Here is a 24,497-nt window from a genome sequence, read left to right on the forward strand (position 1 = left end):
CCTACTATGAGTGACTTAAATTAAGTTGTTCCAGGTGTGCTATGGAAGGGGGAAGAGAACCTAAGGACAGCTAATCAGGAATGGAAATCTTTGCTCCAAGGAAAACACATTTGAGAAGATGGTAGCTTTGGGTACTGGGTCGTGAGAAAGCTGCTTGGTGAACCAAGTTCTCTGTGATTTACCTTGTATTCTAATTTATGTAATTTAAGTATTATTTCATTTAAAATCAAGTGAAATAAGACATGTTAAAGTGAAAACTTATGTGTTATTTATGTTAACTATTATCATCATCCTCATTAAGTAAATATCTTCTGCTTTACTATAATGTCATGTGATTTAGTCTGGCTTGAATGGGAAAGTTTCAGTGGAAATAGGGGCTCATATACATTGGATTGAAACACATGATTAAATATCCACAGACCATAAGTGTTACACAATGTAATTTTCAGAGGCTCTCAATGTATTGTTCAGTTGTGCTGATTTTTTCTTCTTCTGTTTTTTTTTTTTCTTAAGATAAATTCTCTTTGTTACATAGGATAGCTCTGTGGGAAGGGGAGGGAAAAGAATAAAGAAGTAAAATAGAAAACAAAAGACATCAATTAGAAATTTGTTTAAAAAATTATATTGGGGGTGGGGTGGCTAGGTGATGCAGTGAACAGAGCACTGGCCCTGGAGTTAGGAGGACATGAGTTCAAATCAGGCCTCAGACATTTAACACAAAAACTAGCTATGTGACCTTGGGCAAGTCACTTAACCCCAATTGCCCTACCTTCACCCCACTAAAAAGCAAAAAAAAAAAATTATATATATATATATATATATATGTATGTATACTGGGGTGGCTAGGCAGCACAGTGAGTAGAGCACCAGCCCTGGAGTTAAGAGGACCTGAGTCCAAATTCAGGCTCAGACACTTAACACTTACTAGCCATGTGACCTTCGGCAAGTCACTTAACCCCAGTTGCCATGCCTTTCCCCTTCCAAAAAGAAAAATAAACTTATATCCATGGATTTAGGGGTAGCCAAATGTGGCCACAATAATATTATAAGATTTAGAGTTAAGAAAGGTTTTGAGTCTTCTTCAGATGTCTGGTGGAGTCTATGGATCTCTTCTCAGAATGATGTTCCTAAATACATAGAATTGCAATCATAATGAAATAATAGGTATTAAAAATGTAAAAAGTTACTATGCCCCAAGTTAAGAATTTCTGGATAAAAGGGACCTTAGACACTATTTATTTGAACCCTCTAATTTTAGACATTAGAAAATGGGCCATTTTAAAATTGTTGTTAAATGTAGCCACAATAACAACTCAGATCCTATAACACCAAATAGAACTGATGTGTATGTGTGTGTGTGTGTGTGACTAAGGACTCGTATTTGTACAACAGATGCCTAGGGTTAGAGATGAAACTTGTAAAAATGGAGCAGGAGGAAGCCTATAGGCCCACATTTCACTAAAACCTGACTATTACTATGCTAATCAGCCAAAGACAAGTTTTCTATGGATGAGAAACAAGCTTAGGTCATAGCAGTATAACTGGAATGCTCAATATTAGCTCATCTAAAAAACAAATGAATGCCTATAAAGCAGAAAGACTAAGTATTTTTTCAAGTGTACTAGGAACATTTTCATCTGAATTGAGGGTCAATGTTTTCTGAACTAGCAATAGGAAAGATATGAGGAGGGAAATGTGGTTAATTTTCTATAGGTACAGACTTGATACCACAAAAACACACAGTGGATTAGTGTTTTTAAAGAGCCCTTTCCAATGAGTAATCTTTTAATGTCATGTCATCAAAGCCAAAAATCATAGAATTTTATGCAATTTAGTGCCTTTAAGATTTTTTAAGTTTAGTATTTTATTTTTTTCCAAACACATATAAATAAATTAACTTTTTTTTTTCAAATTTTGAGTTACAAATTTTCTCATTCCCCCTCACTGAGAAGGCAATTTGACATAGGTTATGCAATCCAGTCATGCAAAACACATGTCCATGTAACTCATGCTGTGAAAGAAAACACATACAAAAAAAAAGAAATTTTTTAAAAAAGCAAATAAAAAGTAACTTCAATCTGCATTCCCTGGAGATGGACATTTTGTGCCTTTCTTTAAGCATTTCTCTCCCTCCCCCTTTATTTCTTTAGCTTATCCAGTTAGTTACAGCACATAATTTTCTCTTCTTTTCTATGTAATTAAAAACTTATAGTGCCTGCTATGTACAAGGCACTCTGATAGATGCTAGGGAATACAAATATGAAAAATGATAATGTCTGTGCCCTCAAGTGCCTGAAAAATATAATTAATGGGGTATAATATATAGAGAAATAAATATATAAGGCAGAATTTATTAGAGCAGATGAAGTACTCTGGGAAAAGTTGAGAAGGAAGAAATAACTTTCATCTGTGGGGATAAGAGTCTTTATAGATGAAGCATCAAGTAAACTAAATCTTAAAAGAAGCAAATGATTTTAACAAGTGGACATCAGGAAATAGTAGGTTCTAATCAGGTGTATGATGGTAAATATTTAACAATCAGGTCTCTAGGAAAAAATGTATGAATGACACACAATTATCGACATTTTCTCCATCACCTTCTTAGGTGCAGAAAATCAATGAAATTGTAAACTGAGCCCTAATTTAAAGCCTTTGCTAAGAGTAAAAGCTGGCTCTAGGACAACCCTGGTTGCATAGATGGTGGATGAACTACATGAATGCACAAAGGAGGGAGGCAGCTGAATGAGACCAAAGGACAGTAAAGAGAACAGCTGGAACTGTATATCTAAAACACAAAATATGTGAGGAAAATGGAATAAGGCTTAAAAAAGAACAGTGGATTCAGATTGTGAAAAGTCTCACACATCTGGCTAAAAAGTTTTTATTTCAATCCTAAAGATGATAGGAGCCATTGAAGGTTTTGTAGCAAAAAGAATGTCAGACATTTTTGTTAGGAAGATTATTCTGGCAGCTGGGGGAAGGATGTTCTAGAGATGAGAAACACTGAAAGAATCATAAAATTTTGGAACTGGAATAGGCCTCTAAGATAATATCAGCATAAGAATTCCACCTATAACATACTCAGGAAACGTTCATCTAGAGAATTCTTGAGGACTTCCAGAATGAGGGAAACCATAACTTGCTGAAACAACCATCTAATTCTAGGATAGTTCTAATGGTCAAAAAGATTTTTTTTTTGCTGTTAGTCATTAAAAATTTACCTCTGCAATGTTTACCCATTACCTTGCCTTCTTGTATACTCTAAACCCACAAATTCCTAGGGAGGCTGTGTTGCACATCATATTTTTCTACTTTGCTATACTCAGGCACCAACTCCTATGAAATAAGGATGAAAAACACATTTATAAAGGAGAATGTTAACCATCTTAATGTGTGTGCATGTATATGTATATATATATGTGCATACGTATATATCTTTTTGACATACACATATGTATGTATATATACACATATATATATACATATATATATATTTGACACACATACACCCTTAATTATAATGGTAGTAGTAGAATAGGTCCTATTCAGGTAACACCTTCAGTATGAAAAGTACTTAAGAGTCTAATGTATCATTCTCATCCTAATTCCATTTTAAATTTATAAAGAATATATTCATAGGGACCAAGTACATGTAGGTGCTGCTATCTTTCATGCATCCCACTAGGAAAATGCTAATAGACAATGAATTTCAATAGCTTATGCTTTCAAAGATAAAAAGGTTTATTTTAAAAAATTCATATGCTATATAGTGTGTGTATACTATGCATGAATTTTCCCTTCTGTAGATAGCATGTTTCAAAATTTATTATCTGAATTAGCATTTCTGGTAATCTTTCCATAATTATAGCTACAAATAACGTATTCTTGTAACACATGCGTATTCCTGCTGAAAAATTTGTAAAAGCTTTACACCAGTGAGAAGAATGATCATCACCTTCCTGGTTTACCCCACCTGCTCCTGGCAAGTGTATTTGCAATTCTGTGTATTTCTGCTCATTTGAATACACTGGAATAAGTGGGTTATTAACACAATCTGGGCAATTCTTTGCTAGTTATATTTTCTTCCCTTAAAAGAAAAAACAAGGCATTCTAAGAAACACATTGCATGGCCTTGATATCTGCCTCTAAAATGACTAGTATTTCAACCATGCCTTGTACAGAGCACTAATTCATGGGGATTGGTACTAGAACAATAATAATTTCCCACTGCACTTGTTTCTGAGACACCAAGGTAATGCTGTTCTCTTGCTTGGAAAAAAAAGAGGTTATTAGATTCCTCCAATCCAGTGTCAAATAAGAAGAATGATCTGTGTGGGCAATAGGTTTCCTCTGTCCCCCTTTTGTTCTCACTCAAGAGTAATTGGTATTAATGGAAAGAGAGAAAAAGAAAATTCTAGCCAACGATTTCACGCAATGAAAAGGGAACCTAAACAGGGATTCTCCTTGGCCCTCTCCCATTTTCTCAGGAATAATCTTGTGCCTGCCCCCAAATAGGTGAGAATGGAGATACTGCAAAAAAACAGTTGTCCTTTCACTTAAGTCAAGCTGTCTTTAGCACTGTGAAAACTGCTTCATAGGAATTAAATTCAATTTGTTAAAAAAAACTTTAAGTAGGGCTATCAGCTTATATGAAAAAGAGGAAAACAAACAAACAAACAAAACTTGGGTAGTTCTTGGCATTTTTTTCCTCTTACCCTACCTGAAGTTCTTTTCAAATCAGGCTACAAATGGACTTTCCTTCTTTCGTGATAGCACTGTATTTCCTTCAAAGACTAACCCAAGGACTATATCGAACAGGTTAAGAGCTCTCTACTTAGAGGCATCCTAATAAGCTCACAGATGTACAGAACAGGCGCAGATGTTTTAATTTTAGATTTGCTTACCAGCAGTAGTAAGTTTGAGAGTGTGGGAGTGTCTTAGGGGAGGGGGGAGGGAGGGGGACAGTAGGCGGGGTGAAGGCTAGAGAAATTATAAGCAGCTGCTGCCCAGAGAGAAAGAAAATATAATGTACTTTCAATAATCTGCCTCTTCAGCTATCTGAGAAGGGGGCTTTTTTTATTCTGGGCCATTTTTTCCCCCATAGCTAAGCTCCCAGGATTCTTAGGGGCCTTCTATGACTTCTGGGCACATGCACATAGTCCAGACAAACTCTACAAAATCACCTTAGTAAGTATGATGATTATGAAATATCAGTAGTGTGAGACAAGGTTATACAAGTAAAAAAGAGAAAAAGAAAATGGGTCTAAAGTTTATTTTGATAAATAGAGATTGGCCCAATAATTTTTCATTTTATTGATATGAAACTGAACCTCAGAAAGGTTAATTAATTTGTATTTTTTAAAATGTGTTTTACATGCTCCTACTCTATCTAAGTCTTCGTGTTACATATAGAGGATGCGAAGCAAAAAACAAAAAAAGCAAGCAAGCAACTTATGTCTGCCTTCAGTGCATTTTCAATCTAACAGGGAGGGAGGACTTTGATGGAAGAGAAAAAATAATACATAAACTTCTGGAGCATTCTGGCTAGAATGGGCCCCTTTCACTCTCCAGAGGGACTTAATGCATTTAGCCCATGTTGGAAGGATGGAACGATAAAGATCAGTTCAAAGAAGATAATAGTTCTGGTGAAAGAGATGATAGTCCGTACTAGGGGAAGTAATGTAACAGTGTGATTAGAGGGAAAAGATGAATGCAAGAAATATTGTGGAGATAGAATCAACAGGATTTGGCAATTGATTGGATGTGTGTGTGGGGGGGTAGTTATAGAAAGGGAAGTGTCAAAGGTAATTTTGTACCTCGTTTACTGGGAGGGTGGGGACATAAAGAAAAATGAGTGAAACTGGGAGGTGGAAAAGCCTTTGAGGGGAACAAATGTGATGAGTTAAATTTGGAGTCTGCTGAGTTTGAGGTGCTGAAAACACATACAGGAGGAGGCATCCAAAAGGCTGTTGAATATGTGGATCTGGCACGTGGAGAGCTCGGTGCTTCATATAGATGGGATCCATGTATATATGTCATGATGTAAACCATGGGGGAGGGTGAGATCATTAAAAGAATCTAGTTGAACAAGGACAGAGTCCTAGGGGATACGCTCACATGAAAACAGGAAGATGATTGAACTACAAGAAACAAAGACTAGTCATACAGGTGGGAGATCTAGGCGAGAACAATGTCATCAGAAGAAAAGAGAAGAGAGGGTATAAAGAAGGAGTTGGAAATGAATAATATAGGAAGGTCTCTAAGAAGAGAGGGATGGGATAGGATTAGGAGAATAGGTGGAAGGGTCAATTGGGGGATTATAGATGTAAAGCTTGAATGGAGCTTAGTGGTTGATACCTTCTTCATTTTACAGATGAAGAAACCAGAGCTCATAGAGGTGACATAAGCCAAAGATACATGTATGATGAAGTTATCTTATCAGAGCCAAAAAGTAAAGAATATTTGGAAAAATTAGTAATTTCATGAGTGATTGACAGAAGATAGAGAACTCCTGATCTCAGGAAAGGAAGAGGTGAAGCTTGGGCCTCGAGAGAAGAGCACAATAAGAAAAGGTTTAGAACTGCTGTGGAGAATGCAACAGTAAGTCAGTGAGAGATAAATAACCTTTTATTCATTTAATGATCTTATATTAGTGTGGACCCAGTCATGATATATGGCATATAATTGAAGGGAACTCATGGTAAAACTGACTTTTCCTCTGTTTCACAAGTGACACTCTTATCTCCAGTATCTTTGCCTTTGCAATGGTTTTCCCTATATCTGGGATGCACTCCCTCCTTATGTCTGTCTCAGAAAAACTCTCTCTTCCTTTAAGGTGCAGCTAAAGTACCAGCATCTGCAAGAAGCCTTTCCTAATTTCCCCCAACTACTACTGCCTTCCCTTCCAAAATACCTGGTATTTAACTACTTTGTACATATTTATGCTTATTTCATATACCTAAAATTATTCATTTATCTATTTATTTATTCATTCATTTATGTACTTCCCCCCTACTAATAAGCTTGTGAATAGGAACCGTTTAGTTCTTTGAACTTATATCCTAGAACAATGCCTGACACTTAGCAGATGCTTAATAAATTCTGACTGACAGATTAGCATTTTTTTTAACTTCCTCCAGTAATACTTAGCACAAGAGGACAGGTGGAAAAAGTTGAAGTTGAGGATGACCTTGGATTGGAGATTAGTACAGCAATAATAGTGGAAAGTTTGAAAGGACAAGGATCTAAAGATGGACACTGCATTATTAAAATGGCTGCCTGTAGAGGACAAAGTTATGAAGGTGATGGAATCCTAATAAAGCTGATCCCAGCCCCAATATTCAAACTTCATTATAGGCCTGGCCCAGGCCCACTGCACCTATCTAGCTGCGCCCCCCCCCATGTCCTAACTTCTTCATTTTTGCCTCACTGCTCACTGGAACAACAGGTGTGTCCCTAAACTCTTAGTTCTCACAGAAACAGCAGGTGTGTCCATGTGATGGGGACCTAGCTACTGCCTCTTCCTGCTCATTGCCCCCAGATCCATTCCCACAGAAACAGGTGTGTTTTTGTATTCAATCACAATCACATCATCCATCTAGCCCACGACAGGACCACAATACCTAACTATCTGTCTCAACCAGACAGGACCACAATAGCTAGCCAGTTTGAGGGCAGAATGACCAGAATGTTTAACCACCGAACCATAGATGGGACCCCTTCCTCCATTACCTAATCCCTTAACACACTCTTCCTGCTGATGGAGTCCTAACAGAAGTGCCCTCAGCCCCAGTATCCAAACTTTACTACAGGGCCCACTCTGTCTACCACCCTCCCTCCCCCCACCAATGTCCTAACTTATGCCTTGTTGCTGACTAGAACAACAAGTGTATCCCTGAACTCTTAGTTTCCACAGAAATAACAGGTGCACCCATGGGATAGAAACTCAACACCCCCCCCTCCCCGCCCCCAGTACCCCTCCCCGCCCCCAGTACCCCTCCCCCCTTTCCCATGAGAACAGGTGTGCAATCACAATTGCATCATCCACTTAGTCCAAGACAGGACCACAATACCTAACTATCCATCTTGACCAGACAGGACCACAATAGCCAGCCTATCAGAAAACAGAACCACCAGGATGGAGAGCAGGATACTTGACCACCTAACCTTAGAAGGGGCCCACCCTATGTTAGTGCCTGTGCAATAATAGTTAAGGGCTGATCTGGAGTGAACCTATGAAATAGAGTGTATTATAATATCATCACCATACATACATGGCCTCTACTATATGCATTTTGGGTAACCACATACCCAGTTACACTAAGGCCGGGACCCCTCCTCCATTACCTAATTCCTTAAACCCCTCCTATCAATCATGTTCCCATAACTGTATGTAAATCTTGATTGTGTAATCAGCATCATATTCTCTATAAAAATTGTGTGTCTTACCTTACTAAGGGGGCCGTTTTCCTCAAAGGGACTTATCCAACAACTGCCAGAGTGTGAAACCTCAAAACCATAATAAATCTTTCCTACTGGCCTAGGGTCAGCCTGTGTCTTTGTAATTCTTTAGACACGACCCACCTGCAACCCTACTGAAACCTCATCACTGCCTTTTTAATATTAATGATATTCCTCTATTCTATGTATGTAATTGCATCTTTACCCTACAAAAATCCATCTTACTTTCTCTCAAGTTGCTGTTTCCTCTTAGAACTTAGCCCGCTTCATGAGAGGTGTCAATCTCAATAAATGCCTATACTTGTATTAGAGGTAGTCTGACTCTGAATTCTTTGAGACGGTTCCACCACAACACATCATGAAATCGCAACCGTTTTTGGGTGGGCAGAGCCCCCACTTCAATAAAGGGAGGGAAATAAAGCTAGAACAGGATGAGAGACTGAAGAACAAGGACATCACAGAAAGAGAAAAGAATAGGATCAGAAGCAATGAGGCAGTTGAAGATATGAAAAGACAAGAAAGGACAATAAAGGAATTTCAGAGTCCAAGAAGATCTTGCAGGTGGTGAACCTATGGTGGAAAAGGCAAAGCAGAGACTGAAGTAATTGAACCTGGAGAAGTTGATGAACCAAGATCTTGTTCAAGGTGACTAAAAGCTCAACAACTTCAATATTCAAGTCACCCATGATGAGGGCAGGTGTGGAAAGAAGAGGAAGACTGTGAGCCCGGTACTGAAATCATTGCAGACGTGATCCTTGATTCATCATTATAGTTCCCATCTATACATACTGAAAACCAATAACCAAAAACGCAACACTTTTTACATTTACACATATGAGGGGAAAAATGAAGGTTGAGTCCTGGTATTGGCACTAAATAGCAATATAACTGCAAGAAAGTGACTTCATTCATTTCATAAATGAAACTTTTTTTCATAAATAAAACAGAGATCAAAATACCTACATGATCTACGTGTTTTGTAATATAATTTTTTCCCCACTGGAATGCTCGTAAGTAGGAATACCACTGGATCACAAAATTAGAACTATAAGGGACCTTACAGGTCATTGATTTTTAAATGCCTTCATTTTATGTAAAGCTGAGGAAATTATAACCACAAAGGTTAAGTATGATCTGGCTCATAAGTGTCTGAGGTAAGATTCGAATTTAGATCTACCATATTCCAGGCCCTGTGCTCTATACACCCCATTTCACTGCATCTGGGAGTGGATGAATTTCACTTTCAATATGGAGAGTAAGACAACTACCTGCCCACCAAAGTCCTCTAATGTCTAAGCATAGATACTGTACAAGCCTAGTTGGTAAGCAAGTAGCTTTCTATTTAGTCAATTTAGAGCCATTACTTCATTCAATGCAATTTAAATAGTATGTATGAAGCACTTCCTATGTGCCAGACACTGCCCTAAAAGAGCTTACTTTCAACTAGGAAAAAATAGCATACACAAAATATTTGGATATCAGTTACAGTACAAAGAATTTTTTTCTTTGCCAAAGATCTGTGATTTCATCTCTGTAAGGAGAGGGGGAATTCCTTTTAACAAAGTAGATTCCTATCTGATTTGCAATTTTTGATCATAAGAGATCTGCCCTGAGCATTGAGAGACTGAATGACTTGCTCAGGGTCATATAACTATATTTGAATTCAAGTCCTGATGATTCCAAGATTGTCTTTCTATGCACTATGAAATATATATTTTTTAACAATCCTAGGATACATAGGATAAATGTCAACTAGTTATTTAATTTCATAATTCAGTACAATCTCATTATTATCTAGAGTCATAGAGAAATACCACATTAAGGTGACCACACCTCTAGGCTAATCTCAGAGCCAGGAAATCAAAGCAGATCATCTCCTAGCCCTCACTCACTGTACTTTTGTTCACACTGAATTCTCAAATCTATTTTGTTTTCGGAAATTGAGAGGATGTTACTTCAGATGTCAAATCCCAACCAGCATATTTAGCAGCATGATTGCTTAAAGTCTCTACATGCATTGTGGTGAGTCAACCTTGGTGAATTCTGATCTCATTTCCCAGAGGAAGAAAGGAAAGAATGACAATAGTGTATGTACTGCTGACACCAGCTGTCTCTCTTCAAGAAGTCAGTACTAGGGGGGTAGGCTGTTCTAAAAAGCCCATGGCTTGTGATTTGCCTATTCAGTTTCTATTTGACTCTGGATTTTGTGATATCAACAAATAAAGGTCTCTGAAATTGGAATAATTGTGGTAATGGAGTCCTTGGAGGCCTACGCAAAGGTTACATACTTTTTTTTTTCTCTAAAGCTTAGAAGGTACGGATCATCTGCAATAATCATCTACAGTTAACACAAGGTGAACACATGATTCCAAAGCATTCACTGTGCTAACAGCAAAATGAAGTTTCTTTTACAAAGGTTAACACCATCTCCTAGAAATACAAATAGGCTTCCATAGACAGCAACTGAGAAGAAGGATCTACAGAAGATGTTGCTGTTTCTATACATGAATCTAGCAGTTGCTATATGTAAATCTAGCAATAAGACAGTTGCTATACATGGATTTAGAACATTGGAATGCTGTCTCTTTTTCTAATAATAGTTTTGTCATCAAATAGCATTGAGAGAAATTGGGAAGAGAGAAGAGAGACACACTAAAGCACTTGCTGGTGGGTCTGTGAATTGGTTCAATTATTCTAAAAAGGAATTCTGAATTATGCAAGAAAAGTAACATTCATAGCTTTTAAATCTCTCTCTCTGTCTCTTGGTCTCTTACACATACACACTCACTCTCAAATCAACAGACAAGTATACAGACAGAAAGATAGAAAGAACCAGATAGATCCCATTCTTCAAGGCACTATACCATAAGAAAGTAAAAAACAAGAAAGATATCATCTTCACTAAAAAAAAATCATAGCAACAGTTTGTATAGCAAAAGAACTGTGTACATAGCAAAGAACTGCAAATAAAGTGTGTTCCCATTGATTGTGGAAAGGCTAAACAAATTTTAGCAAAGTAATGTAAAGACATACTTTTGTCCCTCAGGAAATGTTTCATAGGAAAAGTTCAAAGAAGCAGAAAAAAGCAAGCAGAAACTAACACATACACACACACACACACACACACACAAGAAACAAACACACACAAACGTTGAAAAAAGAAAGAAAATTTTAAAATGTAAACCGAGGGGTGGTTAGGTGGTGCAGTGAGTAAAGCACCAGTCCCAGAGTCAGGAGGAACCGTTCTGGCCTCAGACACTTAGCACCTACACAAAAACACTAGCCATATAACCCTGGGCAAGTTATTTAACCCCAATTGCCCTCCAAAAGGAAAAAAATCAAAAGAAAAAGTAAACCGAGTGTTTCTTGCAGCAAATTACTAATACTGGAACTGTTTTACATGATTGCACACAGATAACCTATATGAGATTGCTTACTGTCTTGAAGAGGGTAAGGAGAAAGAAGGAAGGATAGAATTTGGAACTCAAAATTTAATTAAAAAAACAACAAATTTTAAAAATTGTATTAACATAAAACTGGGAGAAAATAAAATACGATTTTTAAAAACCAAACTGGGGGCGGCTAGGTGGCAGAGTGAATAGAGCATTGGCCCTGGAGTTAGGAGGACCTGGGTTCGGATGTGGCCTCAGACGCTTAACACAAAAAATAGCCGTGTGACCTTGGCCAAGTCACTTAACCCCAATTGCCCTCCAAAAAGCAAAAAAAGAAAAAAGGAAAAGCAAAAAAACAAACCAAGTGTGGCCCTAGAGAAAAGCTGAGAAAACCTCCCCCCACCTTTCTCTCTTTTTCCCCCTCCCCCATCTCCCTCTCCTTCTCCTTCTCTCTCTCCCAACTATACGTGTGGCATAATGTAACTAGATAACATATGTAAGGGGGAGGGTTGTGGATGAAATCAATAAATACTCCACTAAAAGTAAACTCTGTATTCATGTATTTATGTGTGAATCAATCAATCAATAATATCAAGCAAGGTGTGAAAAGTTCCTAATCATTTGGAAGCAGGGAAAGCTCTTGTATTAAAAGAGATGATGATGGTATGGCTAGGTGGCGCAGTGAACAGATCACCAGCCCTGGAGTCAGGAGGACCTGATTTCAAATCCGGCCTCAGACATTTAACATGTACTAGCCATGTGACCTTGGGAGAGTCACTTAACCCCAACTGCCCTGCCCTATCCCCTCCAAAAAGCAAAAAAAAGAGATGATGCTATGCTGCTAGTATGTTGGGCTCAGTTGAGGAGACTCCATCACATGTTCTTAGGATTTGTGTAAAACAGCCATTTTGGAAGCTAAGCACTAGACGACTAGATTGGCCTATAGGAAAGAAAAGTTCAGCTACAACCCTGAGAAAGAACTGCTTCAGGAAGGAGGAAAAGAAATCTTTTTATTATTACCTTCTCTCACTATGAGTGTGAGTCGGAACAGTAGCTCAAAAACCTGAGCTACACACATGCTCTATGATGAACTGACCAGTTTTACTTAATTTATTTTCCCCTCTTTTTAATCTTTGTTACAAGGGATAGTTTACTGAGAAGGGAAAGAGGGAAAGCAATAGTCAGAAATGAATGTAATATAAAAAAATAAACAACTAAAAATAGCATTTCTGTCATGCTTTGTTGTGACATCACCCATGTTTCACAATACATTCATTCCCTCTTACTCATCTACTGGACTTTATTAACAAAGATTAAAAAAAAAAAAAGGACAGGGGCGGCCAGGTAGCACAGCGAGTAAGAGCACCGGCTCCATTGTCGGGATGACCTGGGGATCGAATCCAGGCTCAGATACTTAGCACCACACCCAGAAATAACTGGCTGTGTAACCTTGAGCAAGTTACTTAACCCCAATTGCTTAGGGGTGGCCAAGTGGCTCAGAGAGTAAGATCACCAGCCCCAGAGTCGGGATGACCTGGGGATCAAATCCGTGATCAGATAGCACCACACCCAGAAATAACTGGCCATGTAACCTTGAGCAAGTTACTTAACCCTGATTGCTTTAAAAAAAAAAAAAAGGCCACCAAAAACCATCTGGAAAATGGCTGACTTTATCTGAAAATGATGTATGCCCATAACCCCAACAACAACCTCTACAAACAAGGGAGAAGGGTTGTTTCTCATATCTCTCCTTTGGGGCCAAGTTTGTTCATCATAATTTGGAGCCTGTGTCCATTGTTTTATCATTTTTCTTTCGATTTACAATATTACACTAATTATGTATATTGTTTTTCTTCTTTAGTTTATTCTACCCTGAATCAGTTTTTGTAAGTCTTTCCATGATTCTCTGTAGTCATATTATTAGGTCTGATAGCACAATGATATTTCATTGTTTTCATGTGCCATAACTTTCTTCACCACCAAAAAAGTTTTTCTAGAAATACTTTAGTGTATATAAAAGTTTTCTTTTTTATCACTGTCCTGCCTGGGGTATATGTATAGTCATTTTAGTCACTTTTTCTGTATGTTTCTCAATCATTTTCCAGAATGATGGGGCCGATTTAAATCTTTACTGACAGTGCATCGACATACTTATTTTTCCACAACCCCACCAACACTATTCCCATATTGTGTCCTCCTTACCCAGTATGCAGAGTATAAGAAAAAACTTCAAAGTTGTGATATGCTTTGATGATTTGCTTTTCTCTTATCATTAGTGATTTAGAATGTTTTTTTTTCATATGGTTGCTGGCAGTCTGCAATTCTTCTTTTAACAACTGTTTCTTCCTATATTTTGACCACTTATCTATTAGGTAAGTCTCTCCATCATATATTTCTGTTATTTGCCTTTACATCTTATTTATCAGAGCCTGATAAAGGATATTTCATGCAAAGAATTTTTCCTAAGAGACCATTTATTTCCCTTTTTACACTAGATGCATTAATTTTATTCATGTAAAAACTTTTCAATTTCATGTAATTGAAATTATTTATTTTAAGTTTATGAATTACTTCATTAAGAATTCATCCCCTGTCTAGCTGTGGAAAGTACCTGAATGAATTTCTTTTTTTTTAATGGTATAACCTATCTTTGGGTCATGTATACATTTAGATTTTGTTGTGGTATATGACATAAGATGCTGGTCTAAATCTAATTTATGCCAGACTGATTTCCAGTTTTCTGATAAGATAGGGAGTTCTTTCCTAGTTAATTTATATTTTCAGGCTTGTGAAATAGCAAGGATTTAAATTATTTAAAATATTTTCCCCCAAGTAGACATTTTCCCTTTCCTCTTGCTAATGATAGGTGGAAATATTCAAAATCAATTTATACAATTTCTAAGGCCCAAGGTACTCAAACTTCTCTTCTTTTTTTATAGTTACCCTTCTCTCCTTTGAATTCCAAAGATAAAGGCATACACACTTCAAAATAAAAATAGTCAACATTTTATCTATGCTAGAACTGAGTTATCTAAGTACAAAAAAAAAACACATGTAGCTCCTACTGTTTTGGCTAAAGAAGTTTGAAAAGCTGTTGACTTTTCTCCCACTTTTCCCCTGTAACACATAGCCTATCTCTCTAAGATCTTTCTACAGTCATGTTCCAAATCTATAAAACCTGTAAAATCCATTTTGTGGGTGCCCTTATCCTCATCCAATAAACAATAGCTAAGCACTTTATTATGAGCAGAGGCTATGTTAGGCACTGGCATGCGACATATGTGTGAAATGAAATTACCTTATGTCTCTGTTTTGAAACTTTATTGTGTGTTCTATTCAAATGTCCTTTGTTAAACTTAAATTTTGATAGAGGGAGGGCTTTGGGTAACTCCAAGTCCTTTAAATGAAAAACAATGTGTAAGACAAAACACATATGAATAATTCTTTCTTAGTAAGTTGCTATCTGATATAAATTAATTAGTAAATGTAAGCATTACAATTAAGAAAGTATTAGTAAATGTCATCTATCACTGTAAAAAGAAAGTTGCAGGAATTCATATTAAGAGATATGCTGGCAATAATTTCTTCCTCTCCCTGCTTTTTCCAGATCTTGTTCTCTTCTTTTTCTCACTCTCTCCATTCCTTCCTCCTGCTTTGCCATAAGGAATAGACAAGAAACTGTGAATGATGACTTCAGAAAGCAAATATTATCATTTCATGGATGCTATAAGTAGGGAACTCAAAATTTCTCCTTTCACAAACTGAAGAACAATTTCTTCTGGACACTTTTGGCATCTAGTTATTCTAAAGCACAGGTGCCGTGTATATACTTAGAAAGAGCTAATAAAAATTCAGGGTGAATTAGAAAGTTGTATCCCATTCATATCTACAGAGGAAATTTGAGTTATATTTAAAAAGTTATATATATATGCACATGTTATATATAAAGTTATATATGTGTGTGTGTGTGTGTGTGTGCGCTTATGTGCATGTGTGGATAGATGGATAGTTAGATGGACTGCACAAGACTCCTTACTAAAAACAAGAACTAAATATGAAAGAGATAGTCTCTGACCCCAAAGAGATTATAATCTAGTAAGGGAAATAACACATATAACCAAATAATTGTAATATAATAAAGAAAACAGTAAGTGCATATAAGAGGCATGAGTGAAATCAAATGTGAGTATAGAAGGAGGGAGGGAAGAGATCAGTTCTTGCTGAACAGATACAAGAGGACTTCAAGGCAGAGGAGACTATGAGCTAAGCCTTGAAAGATAGACAAGATTTCTGCAGAAAGAAAATGATCAAGGAAAGCAACAAGAATGCTCCAGGTGTGGGAGATACTCTAAGTTATCTATAAGTTATTAGAAATACTCTAAGTTTAGTGGAACATAGAATACACAATGAGGGCTTTGGGGAAAATACTGGAAATACAGGCTAGAGTTCCAATGACTAAGGGGTATCCCAAGTGCTTTAAAAATGCATTCCTCCATACCCCCATCCCCATGTTGCTATTCGGAATGCAATAGAGAGGGGAGGCCAGGTGGCTCAGAGAGTAAGAGCACTGGCTCCAGTGTCAGGATGACCTGGGGATCGAATCCGGGCTCAGATACTTAGCACCACACTCAGAAATAACTGGCTGTGTATTGAGCAAGTTATTTAACCCCGATTGCTTAAAAAAAAAAAAAGAATGCAATGGAGAGCCAAAGGTTTTTAAGCAGTAAAGTGATCAGAGCTGTGCATCAGAAAGATTGATGCCCCATAAGTATGCATGAAGGATTGGGGGAGAAAATAGGAAGGCGATTGGAGTCATCCATAAAGAAGGGAGAGTTGAGTCCATGGAGGGATAAAAATAGTTAAAGGCTAGTGAATAAGTTGCCTAATTTTCCCAAATTGCTTCTATTTCTTAGTTTTCTCTGATTGATATTTAAAAGTAGGATGGTTAATAAATGTTATATTTAGTTATGTGAATAAGAAATTTTAAAAAGAACAATTCAGATTGTAAGCCATCTTGCAGAGAGGGAGAAAATTTAAAACTTGTGGAAATGAATGTTGAAAACTAAAAATAAGTAATTTAATAAAAAAATAAAGTAGACAAAAATAATTTAGTACAATAGCACACTAATTATTGACTCAGAAAATATCAAGCAAGCAGTTTAAACATGGAAACTATAGTACAGGCACCAAAGACTATCTGTAGACTTTTTTTTAATTTTTAAAGCAATCGGGGTTAAGTAACTTGCTCAAGGTTACATGGCCACTTATTTCTGGGTGTGGTGCTGAGTATCTGAGCCCGGATTTGATCCAGGTCATCCCGACACTGGAGCCGGTGCTCTTACTCACTGAGACACCTGGCCACCCCTAAGCAATTGGGGTTAAGTAACTTGCTCAAGGTTACACGACCAGGTGTTTCTGGGTGGGTGCTAAGTGTCTGAGCTCAGGATTCGATCTCCAGGTCTTCTCAACACTGGAGCCAGTGCTCTTACTCTCTGTGCTACTTGGCCGCCCCTTGGAGACTTCTTAAAAGAACTGTAGGTATAGGTGGAGTAAGGAAGGTCACAATCTTTACCAGGAGAAGAGCTATTTGGGGGGAAATCTGTTTAGAATGGCATTATAAAGAGCTGCAATATATATTTTTGTGTATACTTTTTTCCCCAAAACAACAGATTTTTAATCTCTCCTAATTCACCTACCTGCTAAGTCAAGAGCTTGCTCAGTACTATATTAGTTTCTATCTGACCATTCTTTTCCAATATTGTTTACTGATGCTAACCATTCCTTTTTCAATATTCTTTCCCGGTTCGACATTTTCCTCCTACTTCCTAAAAAAAAAAGGGTGTCCACCAAGGATCTAACTTGGGCCGCCTTCTATTTTCTCTCCTTTAATGATCTCGTGAGGAAACTGCTAAAACTGTCTGAGCTTCAATATATCTGAACAAAGGGCAACCACATACCCATGTTTTGTCGTTTGCTATAATTTTTTCAATTGTGAGTCTTCAGAGATAGAATTTGTAGTTGATAGATTGCTAGGCTTAATATGTGTGATAACAGGTTCAAATTCTGCCAGGACCAATTTTTTGCCATGTGATACTGAGCAAGCTTCTTATATTCAAATATTTCTTAAAATTCAATAAACATTTTTTAAAATCCTCTTCTGTATGAAGGTATCTGCTATAGACTGTGCCTATTAAGACAAAAAAAAAAAAGCACTGGAAACCTTCTGTAAGGAGCTTATACCCTACAGTTTTGTGGGTGGATCTCGGGCAACTCGCCAGGCTCTGGTCTCAGGCCCTGGCTTCTACTTGTGTCCCTGTGGCCTTACTTTTATGTGCTCATCTCTGCCCTACCTATGTCTTTTTCTTGTGTATCACCTGAGTGAACCCTGTCCTCTAGTAAAATTCTAAAGGACCCTAGCCTGGTATTAGTGGTGAAATCCTAAAAGGCCCTGGCCTATACTGACCTTAGGTCTCCTAGAGAAAAAATTTAAAGTCTATATCACCCATGTGTCTCAGCCCTGTATTTCTATCCTTTATAGTCCTTTATGAGTTGACTTTCTTCCCTAGCGTCACACATAATCAAAGAACGAAGATTGATGGCTTAAGGCTTCCTATAGATTTGTCCAGGAATATCTACACTCTCTCCAACTCTTTGGACAGTCACCTATTAATCACTGGCTTTGGCCACTATTGCAGCTTTTTCAACAGGCTAGGGCAAATATCCCATTGACTTTAAGCCCTGTTTCTTGTGATGGAGCTGGCTTCATGCCTCTTGGCAAGTCCCTAAACAGAATGTCTTTAGGCTTCCAGTCTTATGCAGACTTGGACTAGACACTAGAGCTTACGGATGCTTCTCTTTGGTTTTATGGAATAATTTCTTCATCAGGTATTCTTTTAAATTGTTGCTGGAGTGTTTCTCAGGGAACCTGGGTTTGGCTGGAACCTTTCACGTTGCCATTTTTTCCAGAAATTCCTACCACCAGTATTCTTTCCATTGTACAATGCTGAATGTATCAGTTTATACTACAGTGAAAATTATGGTTCCGAAGCTATGATAATATGCAGCAAACTACTAGTATGAGCTGAATTTCATTTTGAGGGTTAGTTTTCTTTTTGAAGTCTGCAGTTGCAGGTCTAGCCAGAGCAAGATAATAAAGCCAGCTTTTGTGTATTTAATGTAATTCCTCTCAAGTACCTCATCTCCCTTCTTCACCTTACCTTGTTTAACCTTAAACACTGGATATGCTACTCTAGATGTAAGAAGAGTTTGTAACTGTTGCATTTCAAATATGAATGCCTACTGTTCTTCTCAGAACTCCAGCTTTATTATCATATATCAGGTCATTTCAGATTCTTTTGCAGAAATAAAGTCTCTTACAGCAGCACATACCTGTCAGTGATTCTCATAATGTGTGATGGGCATGTGGAAAATGAATAGGTTAAAACTTTAGCTGCTTGTTACCTGGTAGTTAAGAATTTTCCTTTTTACTCTTAAGGGAGTGAATAGGCATCTCAGGGAAGAGGTGATATCAAAGTCATCTGAAGCCCTTTTCTGATTTCTGAGTTGAAACAACGACATCCATTATTTTGGCAAAGGCTAAGCTATTTTCAGCTGAATTGGTGATTTCATCAATATGCATAACAGATATACAAATGGTTTATACCCATTCTGTTGGATCTACTCCTCATACTTAAACATAAATTCTCAGAGATCTGTCTGTAGGAACTGAGAAATTAAAGGACTTATCGACTGCCACAGAGCTAGTACGTATTAGACGCTGGATCTGTACCTTGTCACATATCATATGTTGAAATGTTTTATGAAACCATATCACAGTTGGAAAGGGCCTCAGCAATCATCTAGTCCAACTCATTGGCAAAAGAGAAATACCCCGTCTAACATCCCAGATAGGTGGTCATCTCTCCACTTCCTAATTCATCCCACTAGATTTCTTTTTTTTTTTTTTGCACTGAATATGTTGACTTTATTGATGGTACACAATACAGGACTCTAGGCTTCTTCCCCCTACTACAGGGGTGCTTTGGAACAAGGATGTGAATGGGACATGGGATCCCTAGTATAGGAACACAGGTTAGGAATGTGGGCTCCCCAGTGGTGGATTTCCTCTTTTTGGCTGGGGATGAAGATCCATGGCTTTCCACTTTACTCCTTGGAGGCCATGTAGACCATGAGGTCTACTACACGGTTGCTATAACCATACTCATTGTCATACCAGGAAATGAGCTTGACAAAATGGTCATTGAGGGCAATACCAGAGCCAGCGTCAAAGGTAGAAGAATGAGTATTGCTGTTGAAGTCACAGGATACAACCTGGTCCTCTGTGTAGCCCAAGATGCCCTTCAAGGGTCCCTCTGATGCTTGCTTCACCACTTTCTTGATATCATCATATTTGGCAGGTTTCTCCAGGCGGCAGGTCAGATCCACAACAGATACATTGGGAGTAGGAACACGGAAGGCCATGCCTGTGAGCTTCCCATTCAGCTCAGGAATAACCTTGCCTACAGCCTTAGCAGCACCAGTGGAAGCAGGGATGATGTTTTGGGCAGCACCACGCCCATCACGCCACAGCTTACCAGAGGGGCCATCTACTGTCTTCTGGGCAGCAGTAATGGCATGGACTGTAGTCATGAGTCCTTCCACAATGCCAAAGTTGTCATGAATGACCTTGGCCGAGGGGGCCAAGCATTGGTGGTACAGGAAGCATTACTGACAATCTTAAGGGAATTATCATATTTCTCATGGTTCACTCCCATCACGAACATTGGGGTATCAGCAGAAGGGGCAGAGATGATGACCCTCTTGGCTCCACCCTTCAAGTGAGCCCCAGCCTTTTCCATGGTGGTAAAGACTCCAGTGGACTCTACAACATACTCGGCTCCAGCATCTCCCCATTTAATATTGGTGGGATCCCGTTCCTGGAAGATGGTAATGGCTTTTCCATTGATCACCAGCTTCCCATTCTCAGCCTTGACAGTGCCCTTGAATTTGCCATGAGTGGAATCATACTGAAACATATAAACCATGTAGTTGAGGTCAATGAAGGGGTCATTGATGGCCGATTTCATAAAGCACTAACTCACATTCCTCACACAAAGGATTTTCCCTGTTAAGCACACCCAACCCCCTAAAAGAACACTATCATATGAGTATATATAAATTCCAAACTTTGGGTTATAGTAGATCATTTTACTTCAGAAACCAGAAGAAATGGAAAGGCACTTCTGCTTAGAAAACAATTATCTTGAGGTGGAGGCAACGGACTAGCTAGCCATTCATCTGAAAGGGTCTAGAAGTTTTGGTGGACTATATGCTTTAATTCAAGTCAATGGTCTAAATTAAGCAGATAACAAAAGCTAATAGAATCTTAGAGCTCATTAAGGGAGACAAAGCATCCAGAATAAAGGAAGTGTATAATCAGACCAGGATTTCCCCTTTAATTGGTATTGGTTTTCCAGAAAAGACAACAAAGCTGTTCCTAGGACTTGTTTGGGCCCTGATTCCTCTGATATAATTTTATGATCACCTAAATGTTTAAATCCCACTCAATGTGGAATTGGACTCCCTCCAACTTGATGGATTTCTGTAGACCATGGGAGTTACTATACCTTGACCTACTGACCAGATGTATTTCCATATGAAGGGAAAGAAGGAAATGAAGGAAAAGGAAAGGAGAGATATGGGGAGAGAAGAAAAAAGCAGGGAAGAAAAAAAGGGCAGGGAAGGAAAAAGGGAATTTTTAGTCATACATCAGAATCTATATCTTTTCAATTGAAGAAATTGTTAAACGAGTCACTCATAGTTGGTGGGCCTCATAAAACACACACATATACATACACACACACACACACTCTCTCTCTGTCTCTCTGTCTGTCTCTCTGTCTGTCTCTTTCTCTCTCTGTCTGTCTCTCTGTCTGTCTCTTTCTCTCTCTGTCTCTCTCTGTCTCTCTCTCTCTCTCTGTCTCTCTCTGTCTCTGTCTGTCTGTCTGTCTGTCTGTCTCTCTCTCTCTCTCTCCCTCTCTCTCTCTCCTTCTCTCCCCTCATACACACATAATCTGCCAACTATTTTACCCCTGGAACCTGAGTATTGCATAACCATATTGGGATTGTTACTTTATGTGCAGCCAACTTTGGTGCTTTGTGATTTTGTCTTGATTCCTTGTTTGCTCTTCGGTGTATGACTAATATTCATCAGTGTGCCTTGCTAAACAATAACTGCCTCTTCTGTACTCACCTACATTCCTCTTGGTATCCTCTTTTAATATGTCCATGTGTACTGCACTGACTGTGCTTCTTCCTTCCTCTATGACACTACTCCTTGGTTTTAAGAAGTGTAGAAAAAGTGTTTGGGAATGGACCTGATTTCACTGGTATAGGGAACTGCTGAATGAGGAAACGTCCATTGTCATAGAGAGCTTATCAGAGTACTGAGAAGGTAAATGATTTATCTAGGGTCACACAGACAATATATGAGAGGCAGACTGAACCCAGGTCTTATTGGTTGAGTGGCTGGCTCTCTATCCACACTGCCATAATCCCACTTTAGAATTCCATACATTAAAATTAATAAAAATAAGTGCTAATATTTTTAAAGTGCTTCCAAGTTTGCAGAATGCTTTCAAATATTATTTCATGTTATCCTCACAAGTACTCTGGGAGGTAGATGCTTTTCCTGACTTTGGGTCCAGCCATCAATCCATTTCATGTGCTGCTTAGTGAAAATTACAAACTACTTATTCCATAGCCATCTCAAATTCAACATGTCCAAAAGATAACTTATTTACTTTCCCCAAAACTTATTCATGCCTTCTAAATTTCCCAATTACTACAAAGGTACCACTATCTTCCCTGTCACCCAAGTGTGCAATATTGGTGTCATCCTCAACTTTTAACTATCACTCCCTCCATATATGTAATTAGTTGCTAAATGTTGTAATCACTATCTATGTCCACAACACCCCTGAGAGAAAGTTAACAGATCTTTTCCACTATGTAAAAAGGACTCACCTCACCATCACTAGCAACAGCTGCCAACCAACTGTAATCCATAGGTACTCAAACCACTAGCCATGCCTTTAGTCTAGCCCTCACAGCAATTATTTTAGGAAGACAATTCCTGTGACGGGGCTTGCCACCCCCACTGACTACCAACCAACCTCCACTCACAAGGTAAGCTAACCAGTCTAACGGAAGCCAGAGGACACCCTTACAGAAAAAGAGGAGGCACCAGATATTAAAACCATGACCATCACCTTGACTACCATCCCCCTCAGATCCTGATATAGACTTTCCAGCACCTTGAACTCAAGAGCACTGAGAAGGGTAAGGCTTCTAGCTCAGTGCCTTTGGTCATCATCCGAAGAAGAGGCCTTGTGAAGACAGATGCATCCTGGCAATTACTCCTATGTGACATAACAGCCATATCTACTGAATAGCCATAAAAGAAGGTTCTTGTTGTCAAAGTCTTTGACACCATCAAATGATTAAACATCAGAAATGGATATGATTTTTTTTCATGGAAATGACATTAAAAAAGAGACATTACCATCTGCTTTGATGCAGCACCCCAAGGATCTTTCAATCTGACTTGCAGCTAAAACCTTCCAAAATGCTGTCTCCCTCATTAACATGTCAGTTACTTGAGAGCATAGACTTTTACTTTTATCCTTTTATCTCCAGTACTTAACACAGTACTTTTTTTTTTTATAACAAGCACTTAATATATGCTCCATTCATTCATTCTACTCATATGGCTACTGTCCTAGTTCAGACTCCCATCACCTCTTGTGGTGAATACTGCAATATCTTCCTAACTGGTTTTTCTGTACATCTTCTTACTTCAGTGCATTCTCCACTCAGTCATCAAAGTGATTTTCCTAACGCAAAGATCTGACCATTCCATCCTGCTATGCAATAAACTACTGGCTCCCTATTAACTCTTGAATCATATAAAGTCCTCTTGAAAGCATTCAAAACTCTTCATAAGATGGCTGGTTTCCCTTCCTGTCTTTCTAGTCTTCTACATCACTCTCTTCCATCTACTTAATGAGACCACCATACTGGCCTGCTTGTTCTTCCTCACACATTACACTCCATCCTTTGCAGTGATTATCTAGTATGTTCTGTCTCCTCACCTCTGCCCCTTAGAATCTCAGAATTCTTTCAAGATTCAGCTCATGTTGACACCTTCTTTCCAAAGTCTTTCCCTGTTCCTCAAGGTTATGGTACCTTCTCCTGTAAGGTAACGTTGAATATCTTCTGTGAATATGTTGTATAGAACTATATATTAACATCTTTCCTCACTTAAAATGTAAGCTCCTAGAAAGCAAACTTCCTTTTTTGTTGCTGTTATTTTTTTTACCACCACACCTAGCCCATACTAGGTGTTTGTGAAATGGGTCTTGGTTACCTCTAAATCCAAAGAGAATTGTACGTACTTTCTTAGCAGTGCGATAATTGTCTTTGGGTCCTAGTTACTACGACAATAACCTTGTAGCACTACCCTAACAGTCACATTTGAGTTTTCCTTAGAGAGGATATTAAAGTGCCTCCCCAAAAATGAGAGGGTTGGATGAGAAGACCTCTTAGGTCCATTTTGGCTCTAACATTTTATGAAAGAATTAAAAA

The 24,497-nt window shown here is 38.2% G+C and overlaps 1 protein-coding gene and 1 pseudogene across 3 annotated transcripts in view; both read right to left on the reverse strand.

The window, feature by feature from the left end:
• The window catches only part of PRKN (parkin RBR E3 ubiquitin protein ligase), a 1,996,139-nt gene that overhangs the window by 761,329 nt on the left and 1,210,313 nt on the right, over positions 1-24,497 (reverse strand). The window lies entirely within an intron of this gene.
• Positions 19,801-20,953, reverse strand: LOC138147801 (glyceraldehyde-3-phosphate dehydrogenase pseudogene; annotated as a pseudogene).

Source organism: Petaurus breviceps, unplaced genomic scaffold (assembly GCF_028583685.1).
Source record: "Petaurus breviceps papuanus isolate PSGF00001 unplaced genomic scaffold, PetGlider_PUasm1.0 90808, whole genome shotgun sequence".
NCBI classification, from domain to species: Eukaryota; Metazoa; Chordata; class Mammalia; order Diprotodontia; family Petauridae; genus Petaurus; species Petaurus breviceps.